Source organism: Ctenopharyngodon idella, chromosome 3 (genome assembly GCF_019924925.1).
Source record: "Ctenopharyngodon idella isolate HZGC_01 chromosome 3, HZGC01, whole genome shotgun sequence".
Taxonomy (NCBI): domain Eukaryota; kingdom Metazoa; phylum Chordata; class Actinopteri; order Cypriniformes; family Xenocyprididae; genus Ctenopharyngodon; species Ctenopharyngodon idella.
In genome coordinates this window covers 3,351,133-3,370,037 of record NC_067222.1, presented here as the reverse complement: position 1 = coordinate 3,370,037, position 18,905 = coordinate 3,351,133, and the positions used below count along the sequence as shown (strand labels likewise).

The following is an 18,905-nucleotide window of genomic DNA, read 5'->3' as shown; positions in this document are numbered from 1 at the left end:
TCTGCATCATGGTAGTCATCTGCGTCTGCCGGTTCTCTACTGCTAGCCGCCCCATGCAGGGACCGCACTGTGGCTTCTAGAAGCTCTTGATAGCTACTAAATTGATTGATGTCTGGAATGACAGGTGTTGCAGTCTCGTGAAGTAACCCACAGAATACGGGTTTCTTGAGCTCCTGAATATCGTCAGGGGTTTGACATTCAGGTGCCTTCGGCCAGTTGCACTTGGGTTGTCAAGAAGGCTGGACCCTGCCTCCAGCGAGTGTCTTGAACCAATTGTTTCAGTGTCAAACCTCGTGTGATGTCATCGGCCGGATTATTAGATGAATCAACATAGCGCCAGAATTTTGGGTCAGACAGCTCTTGTATTTCAGTGACTCTGACTCCCACAAATACTTTGTACCTGCAAGAATCAGATTGCAGCCATGCAAGGACCGTGGTAGAATCAGTCCAAAACACAAAGTTGTGGATGTCTAAAGTCAGCTCTTTCTTTAATACAGCACCCAGCTGCGCGCCTGTCAGTGCAGCACAAAGTTCTAAGCGTGAGATGGAGAGCTGCTTTTTTGGAGCGACTCTGGATCTTGCAGCCAAGAAAGCTACCTGAATATTGTCTTGAACATCCTCAGTACTCAGGTATGCTACAGAGCCATAGGCTCTCTCAGATGCATCGCAGAATACATGAACGCTGCGACTCTTGATTGCATGCTGGATGCTGGAGCTGTAGCATCTTGGCTGAGAGATCTGGGACAACTGAGGGAGCTCACTCTCCCACTGCTGCCAAGCGGCAAGTAAATCAGCAGGGAGGCAAGGATCATCCCAGCCACGTTTCTTGTCCCAGAGCAGCTGCACAATGATCTTAGCCCTTGTAGTGAAAGGGATCAAATACCCAAGGGGATCATATTGCTTTGCAAGTGTGCGGTAGATCTTGCGCATGGTGGTTTCACCTTCCTCCTTCTGATATGGTTTGTATGCCCAAGTGTCAGATTTGCAATGCCAGATCAGTCCAAGGGTACGTTCCTGAGGATTAGCTGTTCCTTGACTAAGCCAGATTTCACTGCTCTGGGATTTCAGCTCAGAAGGAAAGTGGCGAATGACCGTAGGAACATTACTGGCCCATTGTCGCAACTCGAATCCGCCCTCCATTAGATGGTGCTGTAGTCTGTTTACTAGTTTCTCAGCCTGTGCTTCATCTGGGACACTTTTTAGACAGTTGTCTACGTAGAAACTGCGTTCAACAGATTGACGCACATCGTCTGTGGGTTGAAGGTAGTTCCCGACATGGGACTGAAGGACAAATGTAGCGCAACAGGGACTACAGGTGGTTCCAAAGGGCAATACTTCCCATTGATAGACTGTTGAAGGCTCAGCAGTATTGCCATTACGCCACAGAAATCTGAGGAAAGGCTTGTCTTCATCAAGGAGACGGACTTGATGAAACATTCCTCTCACGTCGCTACAGACAGCTACAGGGTGCTCCCTGAAGCGGAGGAGAACTCCCAACAAGCTTGCCCCAAGAGTAGGCCCAGGTAAGAGGTACTCATTTAGAGACTGGCCTTGGAACTCGAAGGAGCAATTGAATACAATACGGTCCTTACCATTATGATGGACCATATGGTGTGGTATGTACCATGAATGAGGACTCAATCCACACTCCTCAGATGATAGTGGGGTGACATAGCCTGCCTGCAGCAACTTCTGAATTTCAGCATTGTAATTAGTGGCCATTTGTGGCTCTCTGGATAGTCGTCTCTCTGTACTACATAGGAGAGCCATTACAGCTTCCTTCGGTGCATTCAATGGGGGAAGTGACTCTTTCCAGAGTAATGGGGTAGCGTATCGATTTACTCCATCCACATTAATTCTGATGGTCTTCTCTTCCAGAATGCGGAGGGCTTCTGCATCTTGTCGTGAGCGTGTGACTATCTTGTCAGACCGGTAAGGCAGAACGTCCAGTTTCCACAGCCTTTCAACCTGGTTAAAGAGTTCAGAATCTGGTGTCACACAAGAAACAAAGAGACACTCCTGCGGCTGAAGACGAGGAGAAAGGAACCTGGATGGACCTTGCAACGTCCACCCAAGCCTTGTATGCACAGCTGCTGGTCCTCCTTTAGGCCCCAATCTCACTGGCTCCACAGGCGTGATCAAATGTGGATAGTCTGATCCAATAAGCACTAATGGTTGGGCTTGATTGATATCATGCAAGGGCAGATCTCTAAGATAGCGGTACTTGCGCTGCAAATCAGTGATGGGATAAGTATGTTGGACAAGACCCAGCTCTTTAGCCGTAAAGGCTCTATGAATGGGGAATGATTTGTCAGGTTGTGAGGCTGGAGCTATAGAGAAGGACACCGAACTTCCACGGATGGTGTGAACCTCATGCCTCACAGTACGAAGTGCTAGGTCTTCAACGGTACCTTGAAGGCCTAAACGTTGAGCGGCCTCATGCAGCAGAATCGTTCGCTCGGATCCGTCATCCAGTACCGCAAAAGTCTCTAGCGACTTGTCACCATTCTGAATCACAACCCGACTCAGTTTAAGTAACACTTGCTTTCCGCTTGTGGGGCGGTCAAGATACAAGGTCTGGGAAGTGGAACTTATGGGGCATGCACTCCCTTCTGACTCTCTGATGTTGCCTCTCCTGCTAGACTCAGAATTGGCATTAACATCATGAAGAACCTCAAGATGTCTCCTATCACATTTCTTACACTTTGCTTTCAAAGTACACTTTGAGGTCTGATGACTTCGGCCACATCTCCAGCATCTATTGCCCATCTTGATCCAATTCTCGACTTGCTCCTTGTTCAAGAGCTTAAAGTTTGAGCACTGATTCATGTAATGCTGAGTGGTATCACAGAATGGACAATACCTTTTGGGCTTCTCCTGTATCTTTTCAGAGGACGCTGTCCCCGTCTTAGGATTCTCAGTTGGCACTTGCTTCTGTTCTCCCCCATGCAGAACAGTGGTCAGCTTTCGTGGCATGAATCCAGGCTTCTTCTCTTTGCGGAAACTATGCTTCTCATGATCAGGGTATGTACCGTACTGGGTTCCCTCCACTTGCACGCGAACCTCATATTCAAGCCAATCTGCCAAATCAAGTAAAGTAGGAATGGGAGTATGAAGGGGGTTAACAAATCTCTTAAAGTTGGCTCTTAGGTCATAAGGTAACTTAGCTAAGAGGCGAGATACATGAGAACCACACTTCAACTCAGTCCAGCCTAGGCTACCCAACTGATTCAACATTCCGACTAAGGCCCGAACACGAAGAGCAAATCCCTTGAAAGCTTTGACATCACCACTTTTGACATTAGGCCCGTTCATTAAGCTGGTGATCCGCTGCAATGCCAGCTGATGTGGTTGTCCATACATGTCGGTAAGAGCTTGCATAGTGTCACTGAAAGGACAACGGCTGTGACTGTAAGAATCTGCAACAAGTAAAGCATCTTCCAATTTCAAATGATCCATGAGTATCTGAAACTTAAAAGATTCAGAAGCATCATCAGGCAGAACATTGTCTAAAGCGAGCTTAAGTCTGGCGAACTCTCGTGGATCATCATGAATGAAATCTGGGATTGTGGGTGTAGGCCCACGATATTGCACTGGCAGTGGGTGCCAAGGACGGTTAAGATCTTGATCCAAAAATGGGTATGAGCGATCAGAGGGATACAGCCGTTCATTGCCACGATAGTGGTCCGTTCTCCGATCCCGTTGAAGATAAGGATTGGAATGATCAGATAAGGCAGTTCTCTGTGAAGGCTGCAGTCTGTCTCCAAAGCATGGATCACGAAGATTTCTAATGGGCCGATACTCTGAATGTGAATAAGAAGTATGTGCATCTGCAGGAGAAAGACTGAAATCTCGAGGTGGGTAGAATGGAGGACTGGGTTGCAATGACATGGCATACTCTGACTGGCGATAAGGAGAATCAGACTGACGATGCTGCAAACCCTGGACATTAGCACTATGACCAGGAACATGTTGCGGTGAGTCATTCTCACTATTAGGAGGTTTGGTATACTGAGGTGTTGACTGGCCTGAATTTAAATGGCTACCACTCAGCCTGCCTACTCTCTTTAGATGATTAGTAAGATCTTCAATAAGATCTTGATGGCTATCACAACGTGCGTGCAGGGACTCATCCCTAGGGGGCACCAATGGAACATGGTCAGATTGATTAGGATTTTGATCTTCCTGCCGTGAGACCAACATGCTAGTAGCTACTGGTGTAGAAGAAACCCCATCCTCTGCACTAAGAGAACACTGCGAAGGTGATGAAACCTGTGGCTGAGCTAATACAGGAGAACTAGCGATTATATCTGAAATGCGTTGCATGTCTTTCCGCAGCTGCTTGCTCTCCTCTCTCATTTCACGAATACAAGAGAGAACATCAGCATTTATTACAGCATTAACCTGCTCATCTGCAAATGTAAGTTGTCTCTGAGGATAACTAACCTCATAGTCCTGAAGATACAACGGTTGTCGAGTAATTCTGCGTGGCCTGACTACCTCATCTTCTACCATTTTCTCTCTGGGTCTGGACATCATTGCTGAGACGGTTATAACATCCGGCTCGAAGGACCATTTAATGTTTGAAAGGAACTGTATTGCACCAATTACTACTACGGTGCCAACCGTCTCAGAGAGTCGATTACCACATCTGATGTCCAATGGCCACGAGAGAAAGAAAGAGGAGGCAGTGGTACTAAATTGTACTAATTTACTCTTTAAGATGTTGAATATCAATAATCAAATACACTGTGTACATATTCACCATCAAAATAGATCACAAAATAGCAAATAAAACATACATATAAAGAGCGTAGGCCTACGCAAAATAATAAACTGAATTATTTAACAGATTTGGATTTCAAGGATACAGATGGAGGCTGGTTTCACAAATATGTAGTGAAAACAATGAGTGCAACAGTCCGTGTTGGTCTCTGCAGTTCTTTAAGGCGCTCAGATGTCAGGATAGCGATGTGAAGCTGGTCGTTAAGCTGCAGTCTCAGGTGCCCTGATGCACGATGTATCGTCGGCGATGAAGATTGCAAAGTCTATGATGTGCTTTATTGATTTATCCCGTTGCTGTATATGACTCTAAATGTGGTTCTATAATAAGCAAATAAACTTAATCAGTAACAGAAAACTGCGTAAATGTGCGATGACATTAACAGCACAACAGAAATTGCTGCGTCATTGTAGTTGTATAATTGCCGATCATTCTCGCCATCATAAAAATACTATACTTCACATAATCAAGGAAACACACTCATTTACATAAATTATAATCTAGCAGCGGTATATCAAGTTAAACAGTGAATAAATGGCATAATAATAATATAATGAACACTCAAAATGAAACTCACGGTCTTCAATGACGCACATTCCAGAATCGTCATGAAGGAAACTTCAACGAGAAGTCTGAGACAATTAAGCATCATCCACTGCCAATCGAGATCACAAATATTCTCCCTGCAGTTCACAAAGTGAAGTCGCTACAGAAAAGATCTTCATTTGCATAATTTTGCTGCTTTTCAGAGAAGACTGCAGGACCTATGCTTTCACTCTGCTGATCACGCATTGAAACTAATCCGCTCTCGCGCGACCGCCAAACAAGCCACGCCCTCTCAATTCAAATCAATGACCAACATAACAGCTGTACAGCCCTTATAAGAAAAGAACACAAACTGAACATGGGCTTTTTTACATGTATATTTAGAGGTATAACCAATACATCTCAAGATTTCAAAAGGTCTGATAAGGTCTCAATAAGGTCCAACCAAAATTGTATTGTCCTTCTGGTGGGGCCATGAGCTGTGGTACACTCCAAAAGGGCAATGTCCAGCAAATAGGATAGATGGCTCTGTGCCGCGTCACCACCTGGGTGGTTTCTGCTGCGACCACGTAACACTATCTTGGTCATGAGCCACTTCCTCTATTCATATTACTCAACTCCTGTAAAAGGTTTACCTTTATAGGTTCAGGAGGAGTCAGGTAGGCATATAATATTTTCTTCTTAGATTATATTATCTCAGGGTCTACTTCTGATCACTACTGTACCTCCTAGGCCTACGGTTCAGATATCAACCAAGCCTACCTGGGTGGGGTGGGTTAGCCTTCCGTTCAGTCCACCACAGCTGGCTCTTCGCCCTCAGAGGACAGCTATGCCTGCTAATGCACTCCCATGGCCCACTCTGTTGCGACTGGTTGGCAACCTTGACTGATTTTGTAAAGTCCGTCAGGATATCTTTATAAAAATCTATCTTTTTCAGACAGTCAACTTCTGATACCCCAAATGGATTCTCATTCTACAACAATAAACAGACTGAGACAATACTATCAGAGTTTGAGGGCAGTCCTCATTCTCATTTTATTATTTCTTGCAAAGGCAATAAGCTGGAAGTTCCATGGGCCAGATAAATAATTACATTTTAAAGCTTACCCTCTTCTCTAATCAGTATGTGTTCTTTCTTAAGAAAATCAAGTGTCTTCTTTAATCTTCTGAGGGTTGTGGTCTGGCACCGGCTTCCGCTTGCTACTCAGAGAGCTATAAAGGCCCCTGTATTTATATTCTCTTTTGATGCACTTTATCTTTTCATTTACACACTTGTGGTTTCTTCTTGCGTTAACATATTTCCCGCATGCGTCAATTGCTATGTTACTTGTCTATCACCTTTTTTTTTTTTTTTTACTTGCATCAATGCATTTCCTATTTCCATCAATGACTTAAAAATGTATAATAAAAATGTGTGTATTGCTTATCAGATTTCTACCTTGCTAGACATTTCCTACCTGTCTTCATTTTTGTCAGTTACACACAACAATGTTTCTATCCCCCAAAACCCATGGTAATTTACACACTTAATGCAACATTTGTCATTTTTACAGGATGTGGTATACACTCTCGAGCCCATAGCATGTGTTTTTGCATGCCTCATTTATGAAACCTCCATAGATAGTTCAATAATTTTCTGCTTTTTATTATCTTTTAAAATCTTTATCAAATTGTTTAGAAGAGAACACTCCATTTCTCTTGACAGCTCTAACCAGAGTTTCAGGATAACCATTTTGGCAGCAGTAAGGGCAGCAGACAGAATCCTCATTTGATAGACAGGGATAGTAAAGAATCATCCAACAAAAGAAAAATCTGTAGGTCCTTTTGGATCTATCTTTAGAAGATCAGTCAATATGTCATCCTGCACTGAGGACCAGAACAACTTGATTCGAGAACAGTCCCAGAACATATTCATATACCTTCACTTCTGCTGCATAGGTGGCAAAAGAGGTCAGACGTGAATCATCATTATCCCGACTTTTCAGCTGAGCTATGTAATGTTTAACTCACCTGACACAATTGAATCTAACAATATCTGTTCTTGAGTAGTGTTACAGATGCTGTAGTACCAAGTACGACGGAGACGGAGATGACGATAACAACAATACTTTAATGAAAACACAAGAGATTCCAAACAGGGCAAAGACAGCATACACAAGTGTAGACATAAACGAGAACGGACAAGGAGTGAAGGAGAACACAGGGTATATATACACATGTGACTAACAAAGGGAGCTAAACAAGGTGATGGGATAATTAACGAGACACAGGTGGATTAAATGAACTAATCAGACAGACTGGGGAAAAACTAAGTCACAGGACACAGTACATGTAACAAGTAGATGTCATGGAGATATATTTGTACCAACCTACAGTGCTCTTTGCCAATTGCCCTATTATGCCCAATTATCTATGGACTGCTGATGAACAATAACAAAGATGACTTCCTGGTTAACAACACACTTATACTGGGAAAATGTTATATTCACAAATCAAAGTGGTGAAACCAATGTTTTATGCATGCATTTCATAATGTGTTTATTTTTTATACAAAAGCCCTCAAAGTGATGAAAAAGAAAACTGCAATAAATCTTTCTTCCAATACAGAAGAATATGATTTACAAAAAAAAAAAAAAAAAAAAACCTAGCCGTTTTAAACTATTATTATTTTACTTTTATCTGTTGTATTGTATTCTCTCATGCATCTGTTCTGTGAATTGTAATGCAAAGATGTGTTGATAATGCCATGTTATTTGTACATTACTGTTTAATAATAAAAAAAAAGTGTCCCGTATGCATCAGACGTTCAGCCAACGGTCTGTGGGTGTGATGTCTGAGGCTGAGACTATGTTAGTTGTAACTCACATGGTGTAAATACTTCCACATATACTAGCATGATGAAACTTTGTGTATTTACAAACTTTGTGTATTTACAAAGTATTTGGTTGAATGTTACGTTACCTTTAAGAGAATGTAAGGTGGAGTTCACTGCCGACCTATCAGGAGAGAGACAACGTGAAGCAAGGGGATGACGTCACCAGCGCGCAAAGAGAGAGAGAGGAGATCATTCTGACTGAAAATATTAGTAATTGTAAACGGAAACCAGACAAAACGTTTAACGTAAACACGGCGATGACGCAGACTGAGCTTATCACCGCATGGAACATGGCGAGCCTCCCAGCGAATCTTGATTACAATGAAATCGTCGAACGATTTCAGTGGATTCACTGCTAGTTTTCCCCGGACGGAGGAAAAAAATTGTGAGTGAACAGACGTCGAACTCTCTATTCTTCTTGTATGTGCTATTCTGTTAAATACGACAGAAGAAGCCCTGGATTATTGCATCTAACGTCTCATTCGGGTATGGACGATTGGGTTTCCTTTTGAATTCAGAGACTGGTATTTGAAAATACATCACTGAATTTATTGGTGTTTGAACTGTTTACACATTAACAGTTGAATTGTGTTTTTTTAATTATTATTTGTTTTATTATTCAATACCTGTATTGTTTTAATTTGAAGATAAGGTTTATTGGGTGAAATATTTGAAATGTAAGTTTTATTTATTTATTTTTTGCTGAATTGTCGATTTGAAGATCACATTCAAATTTAAAGCTGCAGAGTATTTAAAAAATTGAAATAGACCAGTGTAGGTTTCAGTTAAGGAACCTAAAATCTAAAACGGTTTAAATAAATAATTAGAACACTAAAAGATGAATAGGTAAAAAGAAAATTAAATTAGCAATCCTAAATATACTAAACTATACTAATACTAAAAATACTAAACTAAAAATAATATACTACAACCTTGATTTTAAAAAGATTTAAAAGGAATAAGTCCTAAAAGAAAAAGAGATTAAAGAAGGGTAAATAACAGATCATTCTAATAAGAAAACAAACCCAGAGCCCAGTTTATTTATTTTTCTTGCATTTATTGTCAATCAGTAATTTTATTGTTATTTTGTTGATCATCATTCTTTTTCATTGTTTCTGCTTTTACCTGAAAGAGAATTTTTTTAATTCATTTCATTTATCATTTACCTTGATATAAATTTTTCAATATAATTTGAACTTGTTGGCTGTCTGTTCTTTCAATCTCTCACTACTGCTCCTTATGAACCTAGAGGTACTGGTCCACGTTTCCTCTTGTTTAACTCACTTGGGTGTCCATTCAGCCGCAGTGTCCTGGTGACCTGAAGGAGGTGTTACATTTATTTAAAATTAGGCAAATCTGATATTTTAATCTCCAATCTGTTATTTAGCAGTTTAGTTCTTTCATGCTTCACTAACAAGAAGAAGAACCAGGTTTAAATTCTAGTTGATTCTAGAATTGCAGGTTTAAATTCTTAGTTCAGTTTAACACATACAGTAGCCTATTACAATATTCATAATCATTCTGCAGATTTTGCTATAAAATAAATACAAAAAATTATCAGCTTTTGCCACAGAAAATGGCTTGATAATTCATGTTTTCAGTTTCAGTCCTTAGCATAGCTCTGTCATAGCTAAATAACGTCATTATGATGAATTAATTTTTTTTTTATTGCATAATAATATTTTAAAAACCTAAAATACTGACTAGATTTACCTCGAAATGATCATTGTTGTAATAATGGAGTAAAATAAGGTTGTTTGTTTGAACATATGACTTAGCACCATCCATCTTGTTAAATAGAAAAAAACCTTGTAGGATTTTTCTATTAGCTTATTATTATAAACTAGTAAATTGCTTATTGCAAACATTTAACAAAAAAAACAAACAAACAAACAAACAAAACATTGATTTTAGGACGAATAGCTTATACAGGATGTGCTGATGCTATCTCGTTTCTGGGGTTTGGCCTATAAAAATACGTCATGCCTGTACCACTCTCTATTCGTTGACACCTACACTGCATGAGGTCCGTTGTTTCCTGTGCAGTGCAGTCGAAGTTTGTTGCAGGTAAATCCAGTACAAAATAGCTTAAAATAGCTTAATTGTGCATTTTGATAGAAACAAATCTTTCTATTTTTTATGTGTACATGCTTTCATGTTTTGTAACATTTTATGTCTATGTCAGTAATCGCATCTCATGAACTTAAAACCATTAACCAAGAGTCAGACTATTCTCTTTCCAGAACCTTTTGTGAATGATGTAAAACAAATTGAGACAAACACATTTCAATGTGTTTTTGGTTTCGTTTTGCTTGTAGTAAGGGAAGTGAGTTCTGTCTGTCTAGCATCTTCTGAAAACCCAGAAGGATGTTAACTGTGTTTCTTGTGCCACTTAAAAAAACTATTTACTTTTTTAATACGTTTTGAATGTAAGTTTTCAGTCCGCATTGAATGCGATTAAAAACATGTTAAATCAACGTCAGGTACCATGGTTGAATCAACGTTGGATTACCTTTTGATTTTGCAAATTGGATCAACGTTAATATTGTGACGCTGTATCACCGTTGAAATTGCAACGTTGTTTCACAGTTGATATCGCGACGTGGTTTCACCGTCTTATGGTTGAATTAATGTTGAATTAGGTGTTGATTTTGCAAATTGAATCAACGTTGATAAACACCCTCTTACCTTCAACATGGATGAATACACTATTTTACATTAAATTACAATCTAGTTTGCATTTGTACGAACATGACAATACTAAATAATTACTGTACATGCACAAAAATTACTAAAAATACTGTAGAAAACATAAAAAAAACACCTCAACTTTGCAATGTTTAGAGGTAATATTAAAAACCTGTAGAATACAATATTAAAATACAGTTTTCTGTACAATTACAGCACAAACCTTAACCTGAGGATCTGAGGATTTTTGGGCCCCTGGAGAAGTTTTGACATGCCCTGACATTTGTGCTTTTTTCAGTTGTTCATAAACATATTAATAACAAAAGTGTCATTACACTGTATTCAGCACAAACTAGGCTACAATAATATGTGAGGGACATGTATGTACATGTTTGTGTTTTTGAAGGAATAACGTTTATGCGTGGTTATTGAAGAAAAACAAAAAACTTAAGTCACTGAAATAAGGCCAAAAAAATATATTAAATCTGTGTTCACACGACTTCGTAGACTAGAGTTTTTGCTTCAAAAAATCCTGCCTACTCGTTCATATAAAACAATAGAGAGATTTAAATTTTCTAAGACATTTTTTGTCAAGAAACACAGTATGCGTGGAGGCATGAATCATCATGAATAATGCTGTGATTCACACCTGAGAAGACAAAAGATTCGCATAATGAGACGCATAATGAGCTCTTTCATTCAGGTAGGCTGTGAAAAAACCCTCTGTGATCATGCTGATAAGAGGCTTAATGCTCACTCTTGACAAAAAAAAAAAAATTATCTCATGCATGCACGTATTATTGCACATCATGTGAAGAAAATTTTGTATAGGCCTATGTTAAATTACAGTACCAGTCAAAAGATTGGACACATTTTTTTAAAAGAAGTCTTAAGTCTCTAACCAAATAATGGTTTTCTATTTTAATATACTTTAAAATATAATGTATTTCTGTGATGCAAAGCGTCTGAACATTCCAACCTCTATGGCATTTCATGTAGGCTAATATATTTGTTATATAGCCTAAATGTTAATGTGCAGTTGACAAACTATACATCATTAAAAAGATCTAAGACTCAAGCTTCACATTTTGACGCTTAAAATCTTATATTGACCGTAATTTCTTAATATGCTTAAAAGCATGCACATTTGGAGAAATATTGATGGATTCTTATATGTTTGTCAATTTTTTTATAAAGAGAAGTAATATTTATTCAATATTTATTGTCATCACTTTGAGCGCTGGATACTGTGTTTTCAATTCATACTTGCAGCCGGAGGGTGCTCTGTGCACCTTTAGCCCACATTTATCTCAGTAAAAGAAGAGGCTTATCATGTGACATTCCAGGAACTAACAGAGGCTTCCAGAGATCGCTATAACATGCAGATTAACACTTTTCAAGACTATAAATACACGATTGAGACGATGTATACATGTATTGCCTCAGAATTTGCATCTGAATAGCGCTCGCAACGTGGGCGTGGCCGCGTTAGCGGATAATGAGCTGAATCATGGGCGTCTGACATGGCTCTATTTTCATACAGATTACATAAACAGAGAATTTTTGTTTTCGATTTGACTTACACAATTTAAAACCTGACATTTCAACTTTTCTTTAGACATAAGTCTAATTTTTTTGTGATTAGTATTCACTAAGTTACAGTTCATTTTCTGAGAACTATCAGATTGGACTTCTTTCAGAGGGAGATGAGAGATCACTCATCATGTTAGTTTTCTTTATTTTACAAAAAGCACAACATTTTGTTTTTTACTCTGAGTATACACAAATAAAAGAAGATATTCAACAGATTAAAATGGTGTATAACTCTTAATAGTATGTGCAACTTTGACTGAGTATTTTGAGTCTCTTTCACACTGGTAAGAAAAAAACCGAGGTGGTATCGCCGGCGATACCTCAGACTCCAGAGTGTTAAATCAAGGATTTTCTAGCTCAAAATGATGCAGAAGTAAAATCTGTATTATGTACCCACATTCATGTGTATTACACCTTCAACTAGATAAAAAAAAAAAAAAACATTTTACAAGCAAATTCTTAAGTATTTTATTAATTTTTTTTATTATTATTTTGAGAACATCACCTGACAGTATTTTGTAAGACCGATAAACCTCAGTCCGTCTAGAGAGGCATGGCATTCCATAAGAAAACTGTCCGTTTTAAAGATAAATCAAGAAATGCAGTAATCATCTTCCTACAAAGATGGTTGACGCTGTGGACTAGGGACCTTGACTTGTGTTGACTCTGGTGGTTGTGAATGCGATGATTGGCGAGGGAGGGTACCAATATTTCTGACCTGGAGCTGCCTTTTGTGCAGTGGAGGATCGTGGAACAGTTTGAGAATGCACAAAGGCGTTGGTGGAAAAGGCGTATCGGAGCATGTGACTGCCTGCCTGAGTTTTGTTAATAGCTGGAGACAGCATCAAATTTGACACAGGCAGCCACCTAGTAATTCACTATGCAGTAAAAATAAAACGTCTCAGGTTACGTATGTAACCCTGGTTCCCTGAATAGGGAACGAGACGCTGCGTCGATATGCAATGGGAACGCCTCTGTGCGATTGCGTCGTGAAGCACTTGCGAAATCTAACCAATAATGTGACGAGACATCAGAAACAGGTGACATCATGGACCAGGAAACTATAAAGCATACCCAGAACAAAGAACGCTAGTTTCTGATTATGGCTGAAGCAAGACGCAGCGTCTCGTTCCCTATTCAGGGAACCAGGGTTACATACGTAACCTGAGACGTTCCCTTTCATGGGAACTGTCGATGCTGCGTCAATACGCAATGGGAACGCTGTCCCAACTACGCCGTAGTGCCAAGTACCTGTCTGTTATCATTGAGACAGCACAGCTGACCCCGGAGTGGAGCCGACATCAAGATTATAAAACCTAATAAATGTATGCTCGGAGGACCACCCAGCCGCATCACATATGTTGTGGATGGAAACTCCCGACATCAGAGCCTTTGAGGCCGCCATACCCCTGGTAGAATGGGTGGGGACAGCTAAAGGAGATGGCTGTCCGGCCTCTTCATAAGCAAGTGAGATGGCCTCAACCACCTACTTGCTCCTGATCCGAATTTAAAAAAGGAGGAGGACAGAAAGCCTGAAGTACAATAGGCCCTGGGACATTGGTGGGGACCTTTGGCACATAGCCAGGTCTAGTGTGAAGAAAAGCCTTTACCATACCAGGTGCAAATTCTAAACATGAAGGAGCAACCGAAAGTGCTTGAAGATCTCCTATTCTCTTGAGAAATGAGATAGCCAGTAGAAATACTGTTTTTAGAGTGAGGAATTTCTCAGAAACCTCTTCTAGTGGTTCAAAGGAAGCCTCAGCTAACCCTTCTAGTAGTTCTTGTACGAACAACAGGCTTCAACCGCGAAGTACCACGAAGGAAGCATATAACAAGGGGGTCTCGACCTACCGAGGAATCCCCCAGAGGAGATGATAGGCCGAAATGGCCGCAACATAAACCTTCAAAGTTGAAGAGGATAAACGGTCCAAGAACTTGTCTTGGAGAAATTGTAACACTAGGCTAATAGAGGAGTGGACAGGGTCCACATTACGTTGTCTACACCAAGTAGAAAATAATTTCCATTTATATGCATACAGCTTCCTCGTGGAGGGAGCTCTGGAGTGGAGTATGATCTCCACAACCTCAGTTGGGAGACCAGAATCTATGAGCCTGGCCCCCTCAGAGGCCAGGCCCACGGTCTCCATAGTTCTGGGTGAGGATGAAGTATCATGCCGGCCGCTTGAGACAGAAGGTCCTGCCTGAGGGGAAGCTCCATCGGGGAGCCGTCCAAGAGAGACACTAGGTCTGAAAACCATATTCGGGTTGGCCAGAATGGGGCTACCAATATTAGACTGACCCCTTCCTGGCGCACTTTCTCCAAAACTCCCGGGAGCAGAGCGAACAGGGGAAATGCATACAGACACCGCCTCAGCCACGTCTGTACCATGGCATCCAGACCCAATGGTGCTGGATGTGACAGAGAGAACCACAGTGGACACTGGGTCAATTCCCTTGAAGCAAACAAGTCGACTTCCGCTCGACCGAAGTTTTTCCAGATGAGCTCCACCACCTCGGGGTGGAGTCTCCATTCCCCGGGCCTCGGCCCCTGCCTCAACAGGGCGTCTGCTCCCACATTTTGATACCCTGGGATATAAGCTGCTCTCAGTGAGAGGAGAAAACCCCTTGGTCCTGAGCCACCACTTTAAGGGTCTCATGTGCAGCAGGCCAAAGGTATCACGTTGGACGCAGCTGCCATGTTTTACAGTGAGTGACTGGCCTAGCTTCAACCCATTCACGGCATCGAGAATGGAACTCACACGAGCAGGAGACAGACGTGCCTGCATCGTGGTGGAGTCTCAAACTACCCCCAAGTAGTTGGTAATTTGAGCCGGAACAAGCAAACTTTTCTTGGCATTGAGCCTCAGCCCTAGCCTCTTCATATGGGACAGAACAACATCTCGATGTTGAGCTGCCAGATGTTCGGTTTGAGCTATAATCAACCAGTCGTCGATATAGTTCAGTACGCGGATGCCCTGGAGTCTTAATGGAGCCAGAGCTGCATCCACGCACTTCGTAAATGTGCGGGGTGATAGTAAGAGGACCCCGTTGAACTGGTTCGGACGAGACCCGAACTGAATTTTGTAACCCTTTTCTATTGTGAGCAGCACCCATTTTGAAATATTTGGGAGAAGTTTCCATTCTGCCAGAAAATTTACTAAGGGAACCAGTCTCTCGAGACTGGCCTCTGGTGTTTTTTTGAGCACTTGACTCGGCGCCCTGAAGCAGCGAACCGGCAAGGAACAGCTGAATCGAGCCTGACCAGTCCTCGGACCTGATCTGTCACTTTACCGTCACTCCCATAGCTACTGTGCTTTAATCTCATTCAAATGATAAGCTTTCGTGACCGCGCAGCATAGCAACCTCACATGAGCATAACCACTAAAGAGACAATGGTCCAAAATCTCTACAGATTGACACATTTTTACCGGTTAATTGTATCTACCAGTTTACTCCCTACCCCTACTTATTGTGCTTAATAGCACTTTAACATCGAGCATGTCCCTAATTCGCAATTGCTTTCTGAGAGAGGCAATCTCTGTGCGCGCACTTTGGCAGTGTGCCAGTCAGTGTACTGCACCGAGTTCCTTTTCAGGATATATTGCACTTTTTACACTTTTTTTTAACGCGTTTTAACTCTTTTTAACATCAAGCACGTCCCGCTCTTTATATTCTCATTCATGCATTTCATCACTCTGAAGTGTCAGTAGTGTAATATTTTTACAAACTGCGATATATATACGATATAGCAAAGTCTCTAACGATATTATTTTGTGGTGACAATATATATATCGTCATGTCACCCAGCCCTAAGCAAGAATAAATGTCCAAGCTTATCGATACTGCGGTGTTTCATAATTTAGCCCCAGGGCCCATTTAATACCAGGTTTTGGTACCCTCCCTATATATGATGAGTTCATAAGGATGAAAGCCTGTTGTGTCAGTCTCTTGATTTGTGACTGTGGCAGCTATTGTGAAACTCACCATCTTCATGTGTTGAGTGTGAATGGCATCAAGGCCTTGTCCTAAAGAATCACAGCACCAAATGCTAGAGATTACATCTCATCTGGTAATAAGAGCATAGTATAGCCATAACTTTAAGAACTCTAATGATATCTTTACCCCCTGATATTGCATTGGGGATATAATTAAAACATATTAGAGACAAAGAGTATGAGCAATGAGTAAGCTGCCCAGATTTCTGTCGAAAATAACTTACATGCTTAAAGTCGTCGACCCCCTGAACCACAGTCAGCATTTATAAGTAAAAAGTATTTAAGTAAAAAATATATACATGTATACAAACAAATAAATAAATACCTTTGAGTGGAACATATGGCGTCTGACTCACTGGCAAACAGACATAGAGAAATACAATAAAATAGATTAATGACTATGATATCCTGTTATCATAATAGTTAAATGAATGATTATAACTACAAGCATTATAACATTATACTTGTCACCTATGTTACCTCATTTAGCTGATTATTTAGCCTACAGGCCTTTCAAGGTCAATCTCACTGAAACAACCTGGGGTTAATGATTTTAAAATGTGAGATTTCTTTCAAAAACATGTAAAAATCTTACAGATCCCCATACTTTTCAATAGTAGTGTACTGAATGATTGAGGTTTTGCTTACCTAGTTCATAGCCTTTGACAGGAGGTTGCTCAGCTCTGCAGCAGGCCATCAGCATGGAAGGATCTAGGAACACAACATGCAATTTGTCTCAGAGCCAACAATATTTAGTATAAAATGCCAGGTTTATTACAAGGAGAGCAGAGGTGGAAAGAATAATATACATAATATAAAAAAAATAACTTCTTAAGATAACAGAATTTATATTTAGGGCCCAAGCCAACAATGGCACAGGGCCCTCTTGATCCCCTAAGGATTGTTTTTAGGGCCCAAGCCACTAATGGCGCAGGGCCCTCTTGATCCCCTAAGGATTATTAATATTATTATTAGGGCCCAAGCCAAGAATGGTGCAGGGCCCTCTTGATCTTCTAAGGATTATTATTATTATTTTTATTATTATTAGGGCCCAAGCCAATAATGGCGCTTTTGATCCCCTAAGGATTATTAGGGCCCAAGCCAATGCAATGGCGTGGCAGGGGGGCTCGACAGCGCCCCCTTGAATGGTGTCCAAAAACTTGGTCTTGTGCATCAAACATGCTTGCATGTATTTGTATGAAACTCTGTACTCATATAGACCTCATCAGGCCTAACAACTTTCATGCTTTAAGTTATACGCCACCCCAACAGGAAGTCAGTTATTATGAGTTTGTCAATGTCAAAACTATTGACAACTGTATGTGACCCTATCTATACAATAATCAATAAAAAATTGATCCAAAAAAAAAAAAGCGGATTTTTGATATCTTGAACGGTTTGGCCGTGGCAAGGCAACGAATTTATGGCGAAAAAAGGGAAACAGGAAATGTGTTATAATGTCTGTATTGATTGATTTTTATGAAACTTCAGCTGTGTGTTCGTTATAGGAGTCTGATCACATGGATGTGACTATTGTGAGTCAAAGTTATAGCGCCACCAACTGGCAGCAAGTGTATCACTTTCAAAATGCATTGAGTTCACTCTGTTATTTTTACCTGATTTGCTTCAAACTTCATCAGTGTAATGTCAATACACAGCAGATGTAGACCTGTGACATGATTTTTGATATTTGAAATATTGTTGCTATGGCAACACGTCAAACTTTAATAACATTCTTGAGTGTTTTTGAGGCTCTTAACATGCTTCAAATTGCATGGAACTCGACACACACATCAATATTGTCAACCAGTAGACATGGACAAAGCCATAGAAATGGGCGTGGTGGAGGGGCTCAGTAGCGCCACCTTTTGACAAAAGTGGAGGGGTTATTTTTTCGTACAGTCACCAAACTCGGTACACATATTGTTCTCATCAAGCCGGACAATTTTCTAATTTACATTCATTAGCTCCGACCAACAGGAAGTCAGCTATTTTGGTTTGAATGTCAATTTTTTTAAAAAACAGGCTATGAATTTTATACTACTACTCCTACAGGGTTTATACAATTTAAACCAAACTTTTTTAACTTGGTGCTAACACATTGTAGTTGTTTAATTGCAAACAGATGTTGGATATCTCAAACGGTTTGGCCGTGGCGAGGCAACAAATTTATGGCAAGAAAAGGGAAACAAAGTGTTATAACTTCTGCATACATTAATTGATTTTGATGAATCTTCGGCTGTGTGTTCGTTGTACAAGGCTGATCACATGGATGTGACTATTGTTATAGTTGTCAAACTATAACAATTGTCAAATTGTCAAAGTTATAGCGCCACCAACTGGCAGCAGGAAATGTGTTACTTTCAGCATGCTTTGAGATCACCATCTTATTTTTACCCGATTGTCTTCAAACTTCATTTGAATA

At 40.5% G+C, this 18,905-nt stretch overlaps 1 protein-coding gene and 1 long non-coding RNA gene across 19 annotated transcripts in view; one reads left to right on the top strand and one right to left on the bottom strand.

Moving 5' to 3' along the window:
- LOC127508489 (uncharacterized) overlaps nucleotides 1-18,905 on the top strand; it is a 155,165-nt gene that overhangs the window by 62,066 nt on the left and 74,194 nt on the right. For 2 of the 18 annotated variants that reach the window (XM_051886503.1, XM_051886502.1), the window contains exon 1: nucleotides 8,178-8,589. The exons of 12 other annotated variants lie outside the window; for them this stretch is intronic. The gene's annotated coding sequence lies outside the window, so the exon portion shown is untranslated. Of the gene's footprint in view, nucleotides 1-8,172; nucleotides 8,590-18,905 lie in introns of those variants that run through there. 4 more of the 18 variants (XM_051886489.1, XM_051886493.1, XM_051886497.1 and 1 more) reach the window with 4 other exon arrangements.
- LOC127508516 (uncharacterized) overlaps nucleotides 1-18,905 on the bottom strand; it is a 96,411-nt gene that overhangs the window by 49,172 nt on the left and 28,334 nt on the right. The gene's annotated exons all lie outside the window — the stretch shown is intronic.